We start from the raw sequence: 13,394 nt of genomic DNA, 5'->3' as shown, positions 1-13,394 counted from the left end.
GAACAGATGTCCTCACAGGGGTAGAATCGCTGATGGCTCTGTGGCAGGATTTCAGTAGGGCAGACGGAAAGCCTCTGTGCGTCCTTGCTCCCCAGAGCATGAGTCGAACGGGAGCTGCTGGCCCATGCAGTGTTTGTTCAGAGAATGGCTGAACACCAGCTGGGTACTCTCACTCCCCTCCGTGTGCAACACTTCCTGGTGGATGACGTCACCGCGGGGAGTCACCGATTTCGGCGCCGTTCAGTCTGTCAGCTCGCGCAGTAGAGTACTGGTTGGAAGGTAGAGCTATTGGCAAGAATGTCCTACGCGTTTCGAAAACAGCAGTTTTCTTCATCAGGGACTGATGAAGAAAATTGCTGTTTTCGAAACGCGTAGGACATTCTTGCCAATAGCTCTACCTTCCAACCAGTACTCTACTGCGCGAGCTGACAGACTGAACGGCGCCAAAATCGGCGACTCCCCGCGGTGACGTCATCCACCAGGAAGTGTTGCACACGGAGAGGAGTGAGAGTACCCAGCTGGTGTTCAGCCATTCTCTGAACAAACACTGCATGGGCCAGCAGCTCCCGTTCGACTCATGCTCTGGGGAGCAAGGACGCACAGAGGCTTTCCGTCTGCCCTACTGAAATCCTGCCACAGAGCCATCAGCGATTCTACCCCTGTGAGGACATCTGTTCCAGTCATTTGAGGCGTTGGGTAACATATCCCGAAACTGCTTGTTTTAACTGCACTGATGTACGCACAATACTCACCTAATAATTTGTTCATGTCAATATAATTTTGTAATTGCACTATGAGCGTTGTGCGCTGTGTCTTTTTTGTATTTAACAACTACTGTAACTGTAACACAAAAACATAAACAGTGCACTACATAGAAATAGTCCCTCTATATGATCTTAGAAAAAAGCTGCTAATAGTTAAATTCTGATGGGCTGCTGTGGTGGATTACGTATAGGATATATAAGTAAACAAGTGAACAAGCTTCTGATAAAAACAATATAAAATGCACAATATGTCGCTGAGTGTCTGAGTAAATAGTTAAGAATAAAGTTCTAAATCAAGATTGGCCTCTGTATGCTGCTCCAATCCATTGGATCACCAATCCTCTTATCTGTATGTACCTCGAAACAAAAACAAAAGAGCGCAAAAGCAAGGCATCAACATCTTTATAGAGCACTTAAAAACGTAATAGTGAGATAGGTTACTCACACTTACAGTAAAATAATGTAATCACTTGGGGAAAATAATAGATCTCACAGACTCATTAGTTGGTCCCCTGCGTCACGTTTCCCCCGAGTGTCCGGACCTCCTGGAGCATGTTGAAAACCGGAGACAGAGCGGGCAGCACCTGGTTCCATCCCAGGGAACGTCCGCTACCTTGGCGTCGTCAAGCAACTGGTGTCCTCTTTGGTCATAGTCTCCAGGAAGTGATGTGTCAAAACAGGAAGTCACTTTCCGTACTGTGATCGAGTATGCGAAAATTGCAAAACAGGAGCACCCAGACTGTTGAAGTCTGCCGTTTAGCTATGGGTCAAAAAGCACAAATGCAAAAGAGTCCCAAAGTACAAGTTTGATCCTCCCTATGCATTTTACCCCTGGTTGTGGCTTCGTCAGGGAGTTACCTACCTCACCATTAAGTTTTTAAGTGTTCTATAAAGATTTTGATGCCTTGCTTTTGCGCTCTTTTGTTTTTGTTTCGATGTAACTTGCTATCAACTAACCAAACTATCTGCATGACAATATGAATACTAATATTTGAAATTTAATGGAATATATCTGTTTCTTTCAAACAGGGGACCTTCTCATTTTTACATTTGACCTTTTTTCTCACTTGTATTCATTTTTGATTCATTTAAGTATATTTTTGTTTCCTGTTTTTATTCATTGATATGTTCCTTGATTTTTTCATTCTTGATTTTATCCAAGCGCACTATTCTTTGTTTTGTTTTTAGTTTTTATATGGATGGTTTTCAATTCAAATTTTTCTCTAGTTTCTTCATCTACTTTCTCCCATTTCTTCTAAATGTTTTCTTATTTGTATATGTAAAGCGTGTGACATTGCACAAGTCTACAGTCTTACCTAAGCTGGCAATCGTTTGTGCTCCTGTTATAAATCTGTAAAAATTCTGATTGTGCGCCACCTTTCAGTTTCAATCAATCCTTCAGTCAGTCTAACTCAGCAGCTACAATGTAGCCTTTTATTACTAATGTAACATTATCTATTGTTACAGTTAGCAGCTCAAACTGCTGGGAACATTGGCAACAAATTATCACAAACAGGAAAGTGTTGCAAATATCTTCACTGCTTGGTGAGGTGGGCTAAAACCTGCTATACAAATCAAAAGGATCAGGGGCGTAGCTATAGCCTGGGCAGCCCGGGTAAAGCCCAGGGGAATGCGCTCATTGGGGGCCCGCACTTCCCGCCTGTCGGCAGAGGCAGTGCCGCCTTAACGCATGGGCACACTGGGCAGTTGCCCGGGGGCCCCACGAGCATAGGGGCCCCGTGCTAATCTATGCACAGACCAGAATTTAACACTCATTTTCCGATCACCCGCCTCAACATTCAAATCTCCCGCTAACTCGGTAGAAGGAGAAAAATTACGACTTGTAGCGGAGAGTTGGCAGGGCCCAGTGCACTGCTTTGCCCGGGGGCCTATAATGCTGTTAAGACGGCTCTGGGCAGAGGCAGGCACGAGGAGATAATGGTACGGGGTGGGGAGATGATGGTACGCGGCGGGGAGATGATGGGAGTGGCGGCAGTCCCCCAGCGTTGATCAGAAGAGCAGCCAGCAGAGGAGGTACGAGTTGTACTGAGGCAAGAAGGATAGCCGGGGAGGAGCGCGCCCTGGCGGTCTGACCCGGAAGTCTTTTTTACTTCCGGTGTCTGCTGCCACAGTGCGCTCCTCACCTCGTGCTGTCCTACTTGCCTCAGTACAACTCGTACCTCCTCTGCCGGCTGCTCTTCTGATCAACGCCCCATCATCTCCCCGCCGCCGCGTACCATCATCGCCCTGCCAAAGGTAGGCATGGGAAAGAGAGCTGAGGGGGGAGAGAGCAGAAGGGGTAGAGAGAGAGAGAGAGCTGAGGGGGAGAGAGAGCTGAGGAGGAGCGAGAGAACGGAGAGAGAGCTGAGGGGGGAGAGAGAGGGATCTGCGGGCGGGGGGAGAGGGAGAGAGCTGAGGGGGGAGAGAGAGCTGAGGAGGAGCGAGAGAACGGAGAGAGAGCTGAGGGGGGAGAGAGAGGGAGCTGCGGGGGATGGGGGGGGGAGGAGAGGGAGGGAGAGAGCTGAGGGGGAGAGGAAAAGCTGGTGTGGGAGAGAGAGAGCTGTTGATGGTGAGGAGCAGGGGAGACATGATGAGGGGGGAGGGAGAGTGCTGGTGATGGTGTGGGGGAGGATGAGAGAGAGCGGATGAGGAGGAGGGGGAGAAATGATGAGGGGAGAGTGAACTGGTGAGGAGGAGGGGAAGAAATAATGAGGGGAGAGAGAGCTGGTGAGTAGGAGGAGGGGAAGAGAGAGCTGATGAGGAGGAGGGGGAGAAATGATGAGGGGGAGAGAGATGGTGATGGTGAGGAGGAGGGAAAGAAAGAGCTGGTGAGGAGGAGTGGGAGAAATAATGAGGGGGAGAGAGCGGGTGATGGTGAGGAGGAGGGGTGAGAAATGATGATGAGGAGGGATAAAAAAATTACAGTTAGTATTAATGGGGCCGGGAAATTTTATTTGCCCGGGGGCCCACGCATTTCTAGCTACGCCACTGCAAAGGATGATTTAAAACTAATTAAGATGGCATTAAAATTTGAATAAATAAAATAAAGAAACAGTCACTATTATCTAATACTGCAGAACTGATGTTTTTTTAAACATATAAGATTTCACATGGTTTTCTTCTTTAATCGTTTCTTATGTAAAAATATTCAATGTGATCCCTACGCATAAGACTTTAGGACAGGGATGCCCAACCCCAGTCATTCTGACTGAGCCACTAATTGAGCCAGCTGTGCTGAAGTAGGGATATCCTGAAAACCTGGCCTGTTGGCGGCCCTTGAGGACAGGAGTTGGGCACCCCTGCTTAAGGACATATAGGATCTTGTCTGTTGATGCTTGTTGAAGTATGAAACATTCAGTATGATTGACTGGAATAATGACGGACCTTATATGCAGATATGGGCCAAACTGTCACAATCCGATCCGCGGATTTTTCATCTGGTTTTACCAAAATTTGATCCGCACACGGAAATCCAAAGGCAGATTGGACACTAAAAAAATCCAGCTGGATACATCTGAATCCGCCATCAGATTTGTTCTGCCTGAATTTTAATGAATCATACATTGGATTTTATCTTAAATCCGAGAGAGACCTATTTTAATAGAATCTCAAGTTCTATATATCCTCTCAAACCTCCCTCCAAATAATAGCGCTCAAAAAGGAGCACACCTTAGATACGAGATATGCAAAGAATATGTAAATGACTCACATCACACAATAGCTTAAAGGATTTCTATAATAACCACATTGACAAGTCTAAGGTAAATTGTGAGGAATGGGGAACTAATGTCAGGCCCAACAAGATTAGAACCCACAACCTCTGCTATTCTGGGCAGCAGCTCTAGCAGTGTGAGCTACACCAGCTGCTGGGTAATCTCACTTTCTCCCATCTCTCCCTCCCCCCTCCTTTTATGCTTCTAATTTACCACCTGGTACACATCATCTTGCAAAGAAATACAATGTAATACATTATGCATGCTACTCCAAGGTAATAATGTACAATGAATTGTTTGGGGTTGCGCATGTACTCTCATCTACTCAATGTATTTGAACACAATTGTGTGATGTACCAAGTGATGTCCGGGATATTTTCCTGCAGTTGATCCCAAGTATACATGTAGCACCAAATAAGAAGGCAGCGGCTACTCAAAAATATCTTTCTCAAAAGGTTTCTTTATTGGCTACATAATCTTTCTTTCTTGAATGATCATGTAACCAATAAAGAAACCCTTTGAGCAAAATATTTTAAGTGCCAGTTGCCTATCTCCTTTTTTTGTTAGCACAAAGTAATAAAATCTGTAAAGCATACTCATGCAAACAAGACCAACCAAACCTACCCCATCTCATAACAAAAGATTAACCATTGCCATGCTGTATACACTTTGCTCCTCCAATGTCTTGTAGAATCCCACAAAATGTCAATCACATTCTATTATCCAGAAAAAAAATGATCCTTCTGTGTTGTGTCCACTTAAAATGACTTATCTGGTTTCGATCAATTCTATTTTTTTTTTAAAATTCCAATCTCAAATTGTTACCGAGAGCAGATCAGATGTTATTGACCATAAAATGATTGCATTGCTACAGTTACAGTATTGTTCCAGTTTATACTGTGCACATCTAACTGTGAACTTGTTCAATTATGCAAAATGATTATAACTTGAACAGGCTATAGAAGTGCTGTGTTGCTAATATTCATCATTAAATGAGAACAATACCTACCCCTGTTTGCTACATTTTCAATATAATTCAGAATGTAAAAATACATTTATTTTGTAATGTCTGTCATCCAGCTACACTGTTGAATGTGCCCTACATGTCCAACTGGTGCCTCCAGGTGCTGTACTCCCAGTACCTCAGCAGGAAGCAAAACAGAATGTAATATATTTCCTATCACATATAAAATCCTGTTGAAATGACAGATGGGCAGTTGCAATCAAAGAATAGCCACTAGAAATGGGTAATGTGACTTCTTGCCAGCTTTGTTACAACCAAAGAGTAAAATCCACCTTCCATTACACATTATATTAACCTTTCCTTGTTTTCAAGGTAATGACTGCAATAATCTGCCTCGGATTTGGGTAGCACAGATCAGACAGCCCTTCCTTTGTTCTAAGGTGATGTTGTTAACACTGTATAGAATCTTAATTCCAACCCATCTTCCTATGTCCCATGCAAAATATGCAACTACAAAAAATCACATTCATTGTATTCAATAATTACGACTGCCAGCATCATTGCTGTGTTCGATATTAACTATTCCTGCTCAAAGTCTGCTTATGCTTATTTTTGTCCTTGTTTCTTTTCCACTATGAAATGGCTTAATAACTAAAAATACAAAACAATTGGTCAAACGTGAAATCCTATGGAAAAAAAAGACACACCTACAGTACACCCATAACTCGAGTATGGTCTGTTTTGTTTCCATGTTTCTGCTGATCTGTTTAATCACCTGCCTTCCCTAGGCACTTCATTTACAGATCATCGGTGCAGTAATACAGTGCCTGCAATGGAAGTGCTAGGGAAGCACATTTTGTCCACAGCAGAGGCAATGTGGCACTACCAACCCTCTTTCTGATATACATATAGGCGTATTTAAAATAGGAGAACATTGCTTTCTTTTACCTGGGGCTATGGCTGGATAATGGTGCACTGCTGCGTCTGCTCCTCCTCTCCCTGTGTTTTCCCCATCAGCAGATAACAGTATCTGAGAAGTGAAGCTTTGTTACTACTACCCAACAGGCTGGGCTGCTCATGGAAGTCACTATAGCAACAGGCCGCCTGAAGACTCACTCATTCTGCAGCTCTGGTTGGTACAGTAGCTTTGCCCCCTCCTGAGTTCATTCAAGAATTCCCACTGAGTATGGAGGAGAGGATGCAGGAGGAGCTGGCATCTTGGATACAACACAAGGTTTTCAGCTCTGCTCACTACAGCTGCTGTGCAGGGATGTTACTCATGCTGCTGCTTGAAATAGGTCTCGTGATGGGCATGTGATTCTGCCCAATAAATGTATTTTGCAGTTTACATTAGGTAGGTGACATTTCAGCAGTGGTGGGTGGGGGTAGTGGGAGATGGGGAAAGAGAGCACCCACTATTATTTGTTACAAACTCATGCTTCACTTCCTTTTTTCTTTTTTTTTGTTGTTGAAGAAAAAGGGATTTATATTAAACATTATCTATATGTTATTTTTTTTTAAATAGCACGTCTTTAAAAAAAGTTGTTTATATATAATTATATTATAATTATATTATAATTTGTTAGCTCCAAATGTACAATACAGTATAATTAATACGTGTTAAGAGATAACAATAAATGATAATGTATCTGTTATCTGTTAAAATTGATATTTTTGTGAAAATACAAATAAAGAGATTAAAATAAAATAAAAAAATGTGATGTTAAAAGAGCTCTGCACTCCATATGCAACAGAATTGGACTTTCATTACAATGAGGCAGGTATTTGAAATCTATAATATTCCATTTTAGAACAGATTGAAAGTAATGTGGTTTTTTTTGTTGTTTTTTTTATTTTTTTATAGCATTTTTCATCTCTGCTCAGAATCTTACCGAGTATGATACTACAATACTTTGTAAACCCCCCTGGCACTGAAAGTGCAAAAATAATGTTGACCAATGCAATGGCAAGGGAGCAATTATGAAGGGAATTTGGGGAATATACTGTATTCAGGGCCGCCAACAGAAATCATGGGGCCCAGGACAAATGAAAGCAGCAGCCCCCCCCCCTCCCCAAACCCATAGTGCACCTACCACGGAAAAATATTTTTTAGCGCGCAACTTTTACTTAACTGTTTTCTTCTTATTATAACATGGAAAAAAACATTACAATGCAATCTGTTAATTTTTTATATTTTCAACAAAAGACAGATGACTGCCTGCCTGGGTGACTGACTGCCTGGGTGGGTTACTGACTGCCTGACTGACTGCCTTGACTGACTGTCTGGATGGGTGACTGACTGTCTGGGTGGGTGACTGACTGCCCCTTGACTGACTGCCTGGGTGGGTGGGTGACTGACTGGGTGACTGACTGCCTGTGTGGGTGACTGACTGCGTGGGTGGGTGGGTGACAGACTGCCTGGGTGGGTGGGTGACTGACTGCCTGGTTGGGTGACTGACTGTCTGGGTGGGTGACTGACAGCCTGGGTGGGTGGGTGACTGCCTGCCTGGGTGGGTGACTGACTGCCTGGGTGACTGACTGACTGCCTGGGTGACTGAGTGGGTGGGTGACTGGATGGGTGACTGGATGGGTGGGTGACTGGATGGGTGACTGAGTGACTGGGTGGGTGAGTGACTGGGTGGGTGACTGGGTGGGTGACTGGGTGGGTGACTGGGTGGGTGGGTGACTGAGTGACTGGGTGGGTGACTCAGTTTGTGGGTGACTGACTGATTGGGTGGGTGACTGGCTGCCTGGGTGGGTAACTGACTGCCTTGACTGAATAACTGGGTGGATGACTGAGTGACTGGGTGGGTGGGTGACTGGGTGGTTAGGTGGATGACTGGATGGGCGGGTGACTGAGTGACTGGGTGGGTGACCGAGTGACTGGGTGTGTTGGTGGGTGGGTGACTGAATGACTGGGTGGATGGGTGACTGGGTGACTGAGTGAGTGGGTGACTGAGTGGGTGACTGAGTGGGTGGGTGGGTGACTGACTGACTGGGTGACTGACTGACTGGGTGACTAACTGACTGTCTGGGTGTGTGACTGACTGCCTGGGTGGGTAACTGACTGACTACATATGACTGACTGACTGACTGACTGACTGACTGGGTGGGTGACTGACTGCTTGACTGTCTGGGTGGGTGGGTGACTGACTGACTGCCTGAGTGGGTGACTGACTCCCTGGGTGGGTGACTGACTGCCTGGGTGGGTGATTGGCTGACCACCTGGGTGGGTGGGTGACTGAGTGACTGGGTGGGTGACTGAGTGACTGGGTGGGTGGGTGACTGGGTGGGTGACTGGATGGGTGGGTGACTGGGTGAGTGGGTGGGTGACTGAGTAACTGGGTTGGTGACTGAGTTGGTGGGTGACTGAGTGACTGGGTGACTGGGTGGGTGGGTGACTGGATGGGTGGGTGACTGGATGACTGGGTGGGTGACTGGGTGACTGAGTGGGTGACTGAGTTTGTGGGTGACTGAGTGACTGAGTGGGTGACTGAGTTTGTGGGTGACTGAGTGACCGGGTGGGTGGGTGACTGGGTGGGTGAACCAGGCAGGCATCTACGAAACATACTTTTTATGAACTTGGTTGAGCAACGTTTTTCTCTTTTCAGTCTAGAAGTTTATGTTGTCTTAGATTTTTCTGGGAAGGCAGTGGGCTGAAGAAACTGCATGTCGTAAAAAAGAAAAGGTGCAATATGATGATTCCGAATGTAAAAGTCTGTTTATACATTTTATAATGTATTTCAGTTCAGTAATATTATTTCTTAAATGTTCTAATGAAAAATGTTTATACCTCTTTGTAAACTTAAAGCCGTTTGGTTTTGTGCTGATAAGTGATAAGATGTTTATTTTTATTAATCATAATTGTTTGTTGAAAGTTTTTTTGGGGGAGGGGGGGAGGAGGGAGATAATTAACATTGATGGATTTAGTCTTACCCCCAGTTAAAAAATCGAATTTCCAGCAAAACACACACACACACACACACACACACACACACACACACACACACACACACACACACACACACACACACACACACACACACACACACACACACACACACACACACACACACACACACACACACACACACACACACACACACACACATCCAAGTGGCACATATCCAAGTGGCACATTATAAGTGGGAGGACTACTGAACAACTCTTGGAAAGGAGTAAATCATCTATACCAGACTGCATCATTACTGCTGTGATGCTGCCTTTACCATTTATATTTGATGTGACTTCACTTCTTCTCAAATTATGCACTTCTTTTTACCAGCCTCAGTATGTCTCTAACTCTATTCATATATCTCCATCTCTCCTTCCTTCCCCACTTCTCAGTTCACATGAACTCCTTTCTTATCTGCGTCCTCTGACACCACACAGCTATATCCCCTGCACTAAAAAACACCCCTACAAATCATCCTCACACATCCTCTTTCTATCCATGCTTCTCCTCCTTGCTTCTGGGGATATCTCTCCCAATCCTGGTCCCTGCCTTATTCATACATGCGCTCGTCCTCGCCTGCCAAATGCCACCTCTACTCCTTCTGGTGTCAACCCCTCCAACATAATACCCATCCCCTGCCACCCTCCCTCCTCTCTCCCTTTCTGCTGTTCCCTTTGGAATGCTCGCTCCCTTTCTAACAAGTTCCTCTCTGTACATGACTTCTTTCTCTCTCACTCTCTGCTCCTATTTGCTATAACTGAGACCTGGCTCACTCATTCTGACTCTGCTCTGGAAGCTGCCCTCTCCTATGGTGGCCTTTCCTTCTCCCACACTCCGCGCACTGTTGGCAGGGGTGGAGGCGTGGGGCTCCTGCTCTCCCCCTTCTGCCGTTACCGAACCCTTCCTATTCCTCCATCTCTTGCTTTTCAATCATTTGAGGCTCACACTGTCCAGATCTTCTCTCCTCTCCTTGTCCATGTGGCGGTCATCTATCGCCCACCTACCTCGACTCATCCCCCTTCTGCCTTTCTCTCTCACTTTGAATCCTGGCTCTCTTTCTTTCTCTCCTCAGATTCCCCTGTTCTTCTCCTTGGGGACTTCAATTGCCACATTGATGACCCCTCTCTCCCTTGGGCTTCCTGCTTTCTTTCGCTAACCTCTTCTTTTGGCCTTCAACAGTGGACTGCAGCCAGCACCAACAAGGATGGCCACTACTTAGACCTGGTTTTCACTAAAAACTTCTCTCTCTCCAACTTCTCCATTTCCCCTTTTCCTCTCTCTGACCATCATCTCATCTCATTCTCCCTATCTCGCTTCTCCCCTTCTCCACCTCCATCTACCCCCCGGTTCTGCAGAAACTTGCGCTCTATTCACTTACCTGACTTTGAGTCCACTTTAAGCTCCTCCCTCTCCTCTCTCAGCTCTGCTACAGACCCTGACAACCTGGTCAGGAACTACAACTCTGTCTTGTCCTCGTCTCTTGATCTACATGCCCCGCTTTCTCTCTGTCGCCCTCGCCCTTCTAACCCTAGACCCTGGCTAAATTCCCACACGCGCATGCTGTGTTCCTCCACTTGTTCCTCTGAACGCCTCTGGAGGAAGTCTCACACTCTCGCAGACTTCCTTCACTACAAATTTATGCTATTTTCAACTCTGCCCTCTCGCAAGCTAAACAAGCCTACTTTTCTTCACTAATCAACATGCACAAGTCTAACCCACGCCGACTGTTGTCTGTCTTTGATACTCTACTCAAACCACCTCAGCTGCCTCTCCTTCCTCCATCTCCGCTCAGGACTTTGCTTACTATTTTAAGGAAAAGGTGGAATCCATACGGCAGAACATCCCCTTTGTTTCTTCCTCCCATCCTACACCTCTTCCTAACTCTCCTCCTGCCTTCCTTGACTCTTTTTCCACTGTCTCAGAGGAGGATGTGTCGCTGTTGATTGACTCTTCTCCCTCTACCACTTGCCCTCTTGACCCCATTCCCTCCCATCTCCTAAAACCTCTTGCTCCTGCTATAATCCCTACGCTCACACACATTTTTAACTCCTCCCTCTGCTCTGGAACCTTTCCATCCTCCTTCAAACATGCAACAGTCATACCATTACTCAAAAACAGCAAGCTTGACCCTACCTGTCTTTCTAACTATCGACCTGTCTCCCTCCTGCCTTTTGCCTCAAAACTCCTTGAACGTCTTGTATTCTCTCGCTTGCTCCATTTTCTCAACACCTATTCTCTCCTAGACCCTCTACAATCTGGCTTCCGCGCTGCTCACTCCACGGAAACAGCCCTCACTAAAATAACTGACGACCTCCATGCTGCCAAAGACAGAGGTCATTACACTCTGCTCATATTACTCGACCTCTCTGAAGCATTTGACACAGTGGACCACCCTCTTCTCCTCCACATTCTCCATACTCTTGGTATTCGGAACAAAGCTCTATCCTGGATCTCATCCTACCTCTCCCATCGTACTTTCAGTGTCTCTTCTGCTAACACCTCCTCCTCCTCTATTGATCTCTCGCTGGGGGTACCCCAGGGCTCTGTCCTGGGACCTCTTCTCTTTTCTCTGTACACACTCTCTCTAGATGACCTAATAACATCTTTTGGGTTTAATTATCACCTCTATGCCGACGACACACAAATATACTTTTCAACACCTGACCTTACACCTGCTGTACAAACCAAAGTTTCTGAATGTCTCTCTGCTATATCATCCTGGATGGCCCTCCGACGCCTTAAACTCAACATGGCTAAAACAGAGCTCCTCATACTTCCTCCCAAACCTGACCCTACTACCTCCTTCCACATTACTGTTGGAACTATAATCATTCACCCAGTAGCCCAAGCACGCTGCGTAGGGGTCACACTCGACTCCTCTCTCACATTCGCCCCTCACATTCAAAACATTTCTAAAACATGTCGCTTTTTCCTCCGCAATATAACAAAGATACGCCCTTTCCTCTGTTGCTCGACTGCTAAACCTCTGACTCAGGCCCTCATTCTCTCCCGTCGTGATTACTGTAACATCCTGCTGTCCGGCCTTCCTGCCTCTCACCTGTCTCCCCTACAATCTATCCTAAATGCTGCTGCCAGAATCACTCTACTCTTTCCTAGATCTGTCTCAGCATCTCCCCTCATGAAATGCCTCTCCTGGCTTCCGATCAAATCCCGCATCTCACACTCCATTCTTCTCCTCACTTTTAAAGCTTTACATTCTTCTGCCCCTCCTTACATCTCATCCCTAATTTCTCGTTATGCACCATCCAGACTTTTGCGTTCTTCTCAAGGATGTCTTCTTTCTACCCCCTTTGTATCTAAAGCCCTCACCCGCCTTAAACCTTTTTCACTGACTGCCCCACACCTCTGGAATGCCCTTCCCCTCAGTACCCGACTAGCACCCTCTCTATTCACCTTTAAGACCCACCTTAAGACACACTTGCTTAAAGAAGCATATGAATAGCACTGGGGATAATACTGGACACATGTTACATAGAGCTTGGCCCCCTGCAGACGCACTTACCAGAACTCCCTCCTACTGTCTCTGTACGTTCTCCCTACCTACCAATTAGACTGTAAGCTCCTCGGGGCAGGGACTCCTCTTCCGAAATTTAACTTTTATGTCTAAAGCACTTATTCCCATGATCTGTTATTTATATTATCTGTTATTTATTTGATTACCACATGTATTACTACTGTGAATCGCTATGTACATTAATGGCGCTATATAAATAAAGACATACAATACAATACAATACACACACACACACTACTGCTTACAAGGGAGATTAAGAATCCATTGTTTCATTCACTTTACATTAACTAACACTAGGCTTTCTAATCCAGAATCATTTGCTCAGTACCAGAGGAGCCTGTATATATAGTTTTATATATATGTGTAGCCAGGTCCCCCAGGTCTATCTTTACCTCCGCTGCAGTGGGAGCGTTAGGCATGGTTGCAGAGCGTGCTGGGAGCGCTCCGGTACATAGGAGGCTAT

At 45.7% G+C, this 13,394-nt stretch overlaps 1 protein-coding gene across 1 annotated transcript in view; it reads right to left on the bottom strand.

Annotated features, from left to right (window-relative positions):
- Window positions 1–6,682, bottom strand: part of RNF182 (ring finger protein 182) — a 95,563-nt gene extending 88,881 nt beyond the window's left edge. Inside the window, exon 1 of the mRNA XM_075585663.1 lies at window positions 6,390–6,682. The gene's annotated coding sequence lies outside the window, so the exon portion shown is untranslated. The remainder of the gene's footprint in view (window positions 1–6,389) is intronic.
- Window positions 6,683–13,394: the final 6,712 nt, after the last annotated feature.

This window comes from Ascaphus truei, chromosome 2 (genome assembly GCF_040206685.1).
Source record: "Ascaphus truei isolate aAscTru1 chromosome 2, aAscTru1.hap1, whole genome shotgun sequence".
Lineage (NCBI taxonomy): Eukaryota > Metazoa > Chordata > Amphibia > Anura > Ascaphidae > Ascaphus > Ascaphus truei.
This window is presented reverse-complemented; position numbering and strand designations above follow the sequence as displayed.